Consider the following 9,432-nt stretch of genomic DNA (forward strand, 5'->3'; position numbering starts at 1 on the left):
TCCTTCATGTACCATCTTTATCCATCTCTTTCTATCTCTGATCTTTCGCTTCTCGACATTTTCCTTCATGTACCATCTTTATCCATCTCTTTCTATCTCTGATCTTTCGCTTCTCGACATTTTCCATCATGCCCTATCTTTATCTTTACCATTCTATCTGTCCAACCTTTCGCTTCTCTACTTCCCTTCATGCATCATCTTTATCCATCTCTTTCTGTCTCTTCATCTAAATTTATCCTTCTCTTTCTATCTCTCCAACCATTCGCTTCTCGACATTTTCTATCATGCTCTATCTTTATCCTCATCTTTCCATCTTTCCAACCTTTCTCTCTTCAACTTTCCTTCACGCACCATCTTTATCCTCATCTTTCTATCTCTCCAATCTTTCTCTCTTCAACTTTCCTTCACACACCATCTTTATCCTCATCTCTCTATCTTTCTAATCTTTCGCTCTTCAACTTTCCTCCACGCACCATCTTTATCCTCATCTTTCTAATCTTTCTCATCTTTCGCTCTTGTACTCTCATCCGGGTCACTGAACTCTGACAGCAGACGGATACGAAAATAGAGTGAGATGTGAAGTCAATTTTTTTTTTTTTTTTTTTTCTGCTGTAGTTCTTGGGATTGACATCATCGAGAGGGACATCGAGTGGTGGAGAGAGAGAGAGAGAGGAGGGGGAGGGAGGGAGAGAAGGAGGGGGAGGGAGGGGGAAGAGGGGGAGGGAGGGAGAGAAGGAGGGGGAGGGAGGGGAGAGGGGGAAGGGAGGGAGGGAGAGGGGAGTGGGAGAGAGGAGAGAGGGAAGGGGGAGAGAGAGAGAGGGGGGGAAGGAGAAAAGAGAGAGAGAGGGGAGAGGGAGGGGAGAGAGAGACGAAGAAAGAAAGAGAGGGGGGGAAAGAAGAGAGAGAGAGAGAGAGAGAGAGAAGAAAGAAAGAGAGAAGAAAGAGAGGAGAGAGAGAGAAAAAAAAAGAGAAAGAGAGAAAGGGAGAGAGAAATAAAGAGGATAAAGTGATAAACCATTTTAACTTTCACTTTTCCACAACGAGAACTATTCAATGCAACTCTTCTTTTACGCCTTTGTCTTTTCTTCGTTTCCATCCACCTCCTCTTCCATTTTTTCCTGATCTCTCCTTATCCCCCTTTTCGTCTTCCTTCTCTTCTTCTTTCCTTTTACTTCTCCATCATTCCCTTCCGCTCCTCCTCTTCCTCTTTCTGGTTTTCCTGTTCTTTCATCTGTTTCTCTACCGCTTCCTCTTCCTCTTGTTTTTCTTCCTCATTCTAAACGTCTCCTTCTCCTTCTCCTTCTTTTCTCTAACCTTTTTCATCTTCCATTTCAGTCTATATTTCTTCGTTCTGCTTCTTTTATTCCAGATTTGTCTCTTCCAATTCTTCTTTTCCACTTCATGCTCCTACTTCTATTAGTACAGCGGCTATTCCTATTCCTTACTCATTCTCTTCTTCTTCTCCCCCTCCTCCTTCTTCTTCTTCCTCTTCTTCTTCTTCTTCTTCTACCTCTTCTTCTTCTTCTTTTTCCTCCTCTTCCTCTTTACTACTCTTCATCTTCGTCTTTCCCCTTCTCAATCGTCTCACTGCCTACTCCCCTTCCTCCTCCTCTTCCTATTCTTCTTCTTCTTTTTCTTTTTCTTCTACTACTACCACATCTTCTTCTCCGTCTTCTCCTTCTTCTTCTCCCCCCCACTCCTCCTTCTTCCTATATTTCTTCTTCTTTTTCTTCTACTACTACAACCTCTTCTTCTTCGTCTTCTACATCTTCTTCTTCTTCTCCTCCTCCTTCTCCATCTTCTTCTCCTTCTATTCCTCTCTTCTACTACTACTACCTCTTCTTCTTCTTCGTCTTCTTCTCCTCCCCCCTCCCCCTCCTCCCCCTCCTTCCCTCCCCCCTCTTCCTTCCCCCTCTTCCTCCTCCCCCCTCCTCCCTCCCCCTCCTCCTCCTCCTCCCCCTCCTCCTCCTCCTCCTCCTCCTCCTCCCTCCTCCTCCTTCTTCTTTTCCCCTCTTTTGCCATTTCTCTCTCTTTAAAATACCAGCGCATGCCAAAGCGAGGGTGCGTGAGCTAATTGGGCAAATCCAAGCACTCGAATGCATTTGCATAAAAGGAAAATGAAATAAGAAAACGACAAACGAAAGCAAAGATTTTTTCCTGAAGTAAACGTAAAATGGCTTGGGAGTTTGCACACTCGGTCGCTTGAAGGGGGAATGACCTCTATACATGATTATTTTTTCTTCTGTTTTTCAAATCTTTCGTTTTTTTTACATTTTTTTTGTCCTGTCTTTATTAATTTCTTTCTGTCTCTCTGATCTTTCGTTTTTCGACTTTTCTTTATGCTCTGTCTTTATCCATTTCTTTCTATCTTTCTGATCGACTTTTCGACTTTTCTGAGATGAGATGTAGCCACCGAGAAACACACACACACACACACACACACACACACACACACACACACACACACACACACACACACACACACACACACACACACACACACACACACACACACACACACACACACACACACACACACACACACACACACACACACACACACACACGCACACACACACACACACACACACACGCACACGCACACGCACATACACAAACACACCCTCCTATACACACATAAATCCAAACAAAACATATATATTCCCACAAACTAAAAAAGAAAAAGAAAAGAAAAAAGATAGCAATAATAATAATAATAATAATAATAATAATAATAATAATAATAATAAAAACTTTAACAAACAGACACACCTGTAGATAAGTTCCCATCTCCTCCCACAAAAACAAAAGACGCAAAACTCTCAATAAGAATAATTTGATGTGCTCAGTCTTCTCTCTAAAAAGGTACGAGTAAAAATTCATTCTCGGGTCTTTATTAATTAATGTCCCCAAAACGGAGATTTAGACTTCCACGAACGGGTAGGGAAGGGGAAGGGGAAGGGGAAGGGGAAGGGGAGTGGGTTAGGGGAAGAGGAGGGTGTAAGGAGGAAGGGAAGGGAGAGGGTTGATTTGGGAGGCACCAGAGGGGAGACGGGGGGGGGGGGCGGGAATGGGAGAGGGAGAGTCGCGAATTGAGGAGGGCAAAGAAGGAAAGGGAAGAGAGATATAAGAGTTTGACAGGGAGAAGGCATGAGAGGAAGGGGAGGGAGTATATTTGGGAGAGAGAGTCGAGGGGAAGGGGGAAGGAAGGAGGAGAGAAGGGGAGAGGAGAGGTGAGAGGGACGGAAGGAGGAGAGACGGGGAAAAGAGAGGGGCGGGAGGAGAGAGGGGGAAAGGAGAGGGGAGGTGAGAGGGACGGACGGAGGAAAGGGGAGAGAGGAAAAGTATGGGGCTTAGGAGGCCAGGGAGGGAGAGGTCCGTGGAAGAGGAGGGAGGGGAGACGCACGTGGAAGAGAGGGGAGAGGGAGAGAGGTGCGTGGAAGAGGGAAGAGAGAGGGAGACAAGGCGAGGAGAGGTACGGGGAAGAGGGAGAGAGAGGGAGAGAAGGCGGAGAGGTACGTGGAAGAGGGAGAGAGAGAGAGAGAAGAGAAGAGGAGAGATACGTGGAAGAGGGGAGAGAGGAGATTAGGCGAGGAGAGATACGTGGAAGAGGGAGAGAGAGGGAGAGAAGGGGAGGAGAGATACGTAGAAGAGAGAGAGGGAGAGAAGGGGAGGAGAGGTACGTGGAAGAGGGAGAGAGAGAGAGAGAAGGAGAGGAGAGATACGTGGAAGAGGGGAGAGAGAGATAGAGAAGGCGAGGTGAGGTACGTGGAAGAGGGGAGAGAAGGCGAGGAGAGATACGTGGAAGAGGGAAGAGAGAGGGAGAGAAGGCGAGGAGAGGTACGTGGAAGAGGGGAGAGGGGAGGGGAGGGGGGTGAGAGAAGGGTTCAGAGCTATTGAACATGCAAAGGTCAGATTGCATTGATCAAAGGTCTCCATCGGAAGAAAGTGCTCAACCACGGAATTAGTTATCGTGAATTTAATAACATCGTGATCACTATGCATGACCTTCCATAAGGGGAAATCCCACATCATGCAAAGGTCAGGTAGGGTAGCTTAGAGGTCAAAGGTCGCTCTCATGTGGACACCATAATGGGATTAGTTTTAACATATTTTCTAAACTATTATAGATAGACTGTCAGATAGATAATATTTAATGGACATATAATTTTATCGTAGTAGATATATGTATTTATGAATTATTGTACTGTATGGCGCACATGAGAAAGAGACAGTAAGAAGGAGAGAAGGAGAAAGACAAAGAAAGAGAGAGAGAGGAGGGAGAAGAAGACAGACAGAGACAGAGGGGGAGGCGTGAGGAGAGAAAAGGAGATAGAAACAGAGAAAGAAAATGATAGAAAGGAGAGAGGAGACAGAGACAGAGAAAGTGAGCGAAAGAGAGGAGGGGAAAAGGAGACAGATAGAGAAAGAGAGAGAAAAGAAAGGAGAAAAAACGGGATAGACACAGAGAAAGAGTGATAGAAAAGAGAGCGAAGGAGACAGACAGAGAAAGTGAGAGAGAGAGGAGGGAAGAGAAGACAGACAGAAAAAGAGAGTGAAAGAGGGGAGAGAAACGGATACAGAGAAAGAGAAAGAAAATAAGAGACGAACCAAACCCAGAAATAGAAGACATCTAAAAAGGGGAAAAGGGAAAAAACAAGAATTACTCCCCTTCTTCTCGTCCCCTTTTTCCCCTCTTTTAAAACCTATGACACTCCTGCTGAATAAGTGCGGTTGTCTCCTAATTCTTAATTATCTTTTAAGGACTTTTTTTCTCGTTCTTTTTTATTACCCGCGTAATTATTTTTATTGCTCTTAAATCCGTTCTTTCTTTGCTGTCTCTCTTGTTCCTGTTTTTTTTTTATTTTCTTGTTAAGACTTTTGTGTTTGCTTGTGTGTGTGCTTGTGTGTGTGTGTGTGTGCGTGTGTGTGTGTGTGTGTGAGTGTGTGTGTGTGTGCTTTGTGTTTGCTTGTCTGTGTGTGTATGTGTGTGTGTGTGCTTTTGTGTGTGTGTGTGTGTGTGAATGATACTGACAGGAAATATATAGATAAATAGATGAATATACATAAAATTACACGTACGAATGCTTGTAAATCCACACGCATTCGAAAGCACAAACAAATCTCCCTACCCCCCCCCCCTCACCCAACCCCATGCCCCTATTTTTTTTACAATTTATAAAAATCAGACAACCCATTAACGAAATAAAATAATAATACTCTTCGTGTCATACCAAACACAAGCAGGAAATCCGCACTGGTTTCGTGCCATTAAAACCGGGTTATATTCACGACAAAGAAGCCAATTACGACGGACTGCATATCGGTCTGTGTTCATTCAGAAAATTGGCGAGTTCACTGCTTCTCTGGCTTCTCTGAGTTGGTCACGTGTGTCCCTGGAGCGGGAAGAAAATATGTTCAAGAGATTTATGGGTTTGGAGTCGGCGATTGCAAAGATTAGAAAGAGAGAGGGAGGGAGAGGAAGAGTGGAAGTGGTGAGAGGGAGGGAGGGAGGGAGGGAGAAGAAGAGGAAGAGGGAGGGAGAGAGGGAGGGGAGACAAGAAGACAGAGAGAGAGAGAGAGACAGAGAGAGAGAGAGAGAGAGAGAGAGAGAGAGAGAGAGAGAGAGAGAGAGAGAGAGAGAGAGAGAGAGAGAGAGAGAGAGAGAGAGAGAGAGGATGAGTGAGAGAGAGAGGGGGGGAGGAGAGAGGGGGAGACAAAGAGAGAGAGAGAGACAGAGAGAGAGATGAAAATCTAAACAGCAAGATACATAGATATATGAATAGATGGAGAAACTGATATAGAGAAATTTACAGTAATTAAGAAGTCCGTAGAACAATAGGATATACAATATATTTTTATCTTATTTCTAATCTGCCGGAGAGCGCAACCCTCCCACACACACACACACACACACACACACACACACACACACACACACACACACACACACACACACACACATATATATATATATATATATATATATATATATATATATATATATATATATATATATACATGTATTTTTGTATGTATGAATGTATGTATATGTATAAGCATTATTTTTTTGTTTGTTTGGTTGTCAATCTAGTTTCTAAACTAATGTGTCATAGGGTAAAATCAAAACAACAATAGACAATGAACTCATTTTATTGTGTACAACGAAATCATAATCATCGTAACATACCACATAAATCAATTTACATTCAAGAAAAACAATATGAATTACAGTAACTTTTCTATTTTTCTAATCAGTCTTGATCTCTCCTTCTAGGTACACGACCACGGGAAGAGAGCACCGTCCCATTCGCTGACACCTCCTGACACTTTCTGCCACACGTCCTTGGAATTCTGGCTGACGCTGACGAAGGAAGGAGACACTCATCCTCGGGCACTCTGAATGGCGTTCTTTGCTGACAGACTTTCTCCATCGGTTTGTCAGGACTGCGTCGAGCTGACACTTCGATTCGAGCTGGCGATTCGAGCTGACGCGTTCCTCCCGCTCTTCGCACGCTCCGAGACGAAGCTCCGAGCTCGCACTGGCACTGAAGGCTCGAGGTTTCGTCCGAGCTCGAGACCAGGATTCGAATCGAGGCTCGACCCGCCGAGGAACCGTTCGCGACGACCGAGCACCAGTACGTCCCTTCGAGCGTGACGTTGAAGTCCCGGAAGACGAGGTACGAGTGGGAGAGGAAGGAGTTGTTCCCGAGGACGAAGGCGTGTCTCCCGGGCGCCCAGGGGAGGACGTCCTGGCCCTGGGGGTCCGTCCACACGACCCGGCGGAGGTGGGGCTTCTCCCTCGCGTCGCCGAAGCAGTACACGAAGGCGTTGGCCAGGAAGGGGAGGCAGATCGTCGAGCAGTTCTTGATGACAGCCTCGCCCCTGGAGGTCGACGGCTTGTCGGGGGGGAAGGTCGAGGGCGTCGAGGAGGTGGCCAGCGCCAGGACGAAGGCGTGGAGGGCCAGGATTCCTCTCGTCATCGCCGTAAGAGTGGAAGACGAAGTTGGAAAAAAATAATGAACGTTCTCTTGGCTTTTCTTTCGACTGAGTTATTGTAGATCTGTCCGGGTAAAGAGAGAAAACTAATACAATATTTAGAAAATAATGATTTACAATATTTAAAAAAAATAATGATTTACAATATTAAAAAATAATGATTTACAATATTAAAAAATAATGATTTACAATATTTAAAAAATAATGATTTACAATATAAAAAAAATAATGATTTACAATATTAAAAAATAATGATTTACAATATTATAAAAATAATGATTTACAATATTAAAAAATAATGATTTACAATATTAAAAAAATAATGATTTACAATATTAAAAAGATAATGATTTACAACATTAAAAAATAATTATTGACATTTAAAAAAATAATGATTTACAATATTTAAAAAATAATGATTTACAATATTTAAAAAATAATGATTTACAATATTTAAAAAAATAATGATTGACAATACTAAAAAATAATGATTTACAATATTTAAAGAATAATGATTTACAATACTAAAAAATAAAAATTTACAATATTAAAAAAAATAATATCACACAACGTCTTAGCTTCGTTCCTTACATCTCCCTTTGATTATAAACAAGCAATCAACCCCTAAACCTCACACAATCAAACTTCAACCCTTTTTTAAACCAACCAACTTTCTCCTCACCCGAGACAACCACCAACCCAAGAAGAACCAAAGCTGAGACACTTTCGACACCACTTAAGAGACAGATTTTAAGCGGCATCCGAGACGTACTGGATGCTGGCACCAACTGGCACTAACTGGCACTGACAACACGGAATACTGGCCTCGTATGACAATAACAACACGCGTTTGGTCGCCTGATCCCGCGTCTCCTTATCTCCAGCATCGAATCTTCCACTGATACTGTATCTTGTCTCTTTTTTTTATTGAGATTTTCGTTGTGCAGTTTATATGGAATTTGTATCTTGTATGTCTATATTTATTTCCAGATCTTTATAATATATATTATAATAAATGTCGACTGTATATGAAAATTATCTTTTTTTGTGTGAAATTTAAATCTGAACTATCAGTCTCTGTTTATAATATAGCTTTTTCTTGTTATATTTAATGAAGAAATGTTTTATGCTAAGAACATTATATATATACATGCATGTATACACAGTATACATTCATGCCTACTTATATAAATAGATAAAATGTATAAGTACACAGATACTTAGTTGTTACAGGAGGGTTAAAGTGGTCAGACCCGAGTGTAGAGACGAGAGACGTATGTACAGCTACACAGAAAAGTATCGTTATGAGGCGTGTCGAAGCATTCAATAACGAACAGAAACTTGTGTTACAGAAGGGTTTGTAGATTGAGTTTCGAAGCATTTAATAACGAACAGAAACTTGTGTTACAGAAGGGTTTGTATTTTGTTTCGAAGCATTCAATAACGAACAGAAACTTATGTTACAGAAGGGTTTGTAATTTGAGTTTCGAATTTTGTTCCGTTCTGATTCATGTCTCGAATAGTTCCGGAATTCATATAGATTCACTGTGAGATGATTTTATTCGCGTAAGAAATTATTAATATGCCTTGCAGTATTTAGATAAGCTACACATACCCAAAAGCAATTGAGGTAATCAGGGATACCAACAATTTCGTAGCTTTAACAACTAAATCTCAAAAAGCATCGTTGATTGTGTCAGAATGTTTAGCATGATTTTCTTACGATATTTTTTCTGTTTAGTTGTACATGTAACTCCAGAAAGAAATTTTTGGACGCTGGTAATTTTAGATCACTGTTACGTTTCGTCTCCAGGTATATATGTATATCTATATATATAATGGAAGTTCGAAACATAACGTCATGAACTCGGGGAAATATTATTCTTTGAAGTCAAAATTTTTTATCCTTCTTGCAATATCTGGGTCTGTTCATCTTATTTTTATTCAAGTGGAAAACCTGTTTGTTATTTTTGCTCTAAGCGAAATCATGGGTTCTGTGTTGGAGTTTTGTAATATTTTGTGTTACAGTTTGCTCAGTTATGAATTTTGAAATAAAGTTAAGTCTATAATCGTTTATTGAATTCATCCTTTTATTATGAATTTACACACACACACATATATATATATATATATATATATATATATATATATATATATATATATATATATATGTGTGTGTGTGTGTGTGTGTGTGTGTGTGTGTGTGTGTGTGTGTGTGTGTGTGTGTGTGTGTGGGTGTGGGTGTGTACATATATGTATGTATATTTGTAATACACACACACACACACACACACACACACACACACACACACACACACACACACACATATATATATATATATATATATATATATATATATATATATATATATATATATATATATATATATGTATATTGTATATATGCATGTGTTTGTGTGTGTGTTCAGTATT

The 9,432-nt window shown here is 41.2% G+C and overlaps 1 protein-coding gene across 2 annotated transcripts in view; it reads left to right on the plus strand.

Annotated features, from left to right (window-relative positions):
* The window catches only part of LOC113826583 (uncharacterized), a 100,218-nt gene extending 91,150 nt beyond the window's left edge, over nt 1–9,068 (plus strand). For both annotated transcript variants that reach the window (XM_070113251.1, XM_070113252.1), the window contains exon 4: nt 6,278–9,068. The gene's annotated coding sequence lies outside the window, so the exon portion shown is untranslated. The remainder of the gene's footprint in view (nt 1–6,277) is intronic.
* Nucleotides 9,069–9,432: the final 364 nt, after the last annotated feature.

This window comes from Penaeus vannamei, chromosome 34 (assembly GCF_042767895.1).
Source record: "Penaeus vannamei isolate JL-2024 chromosome 34, ASM4276789v1, whole genome shotgun sequence".
NCBI lineage: Eukaryota > Metazoa > Arthropoda > Malacostraca > Decapoda > Penaeidae > Penaeus > Penaeus vannamei.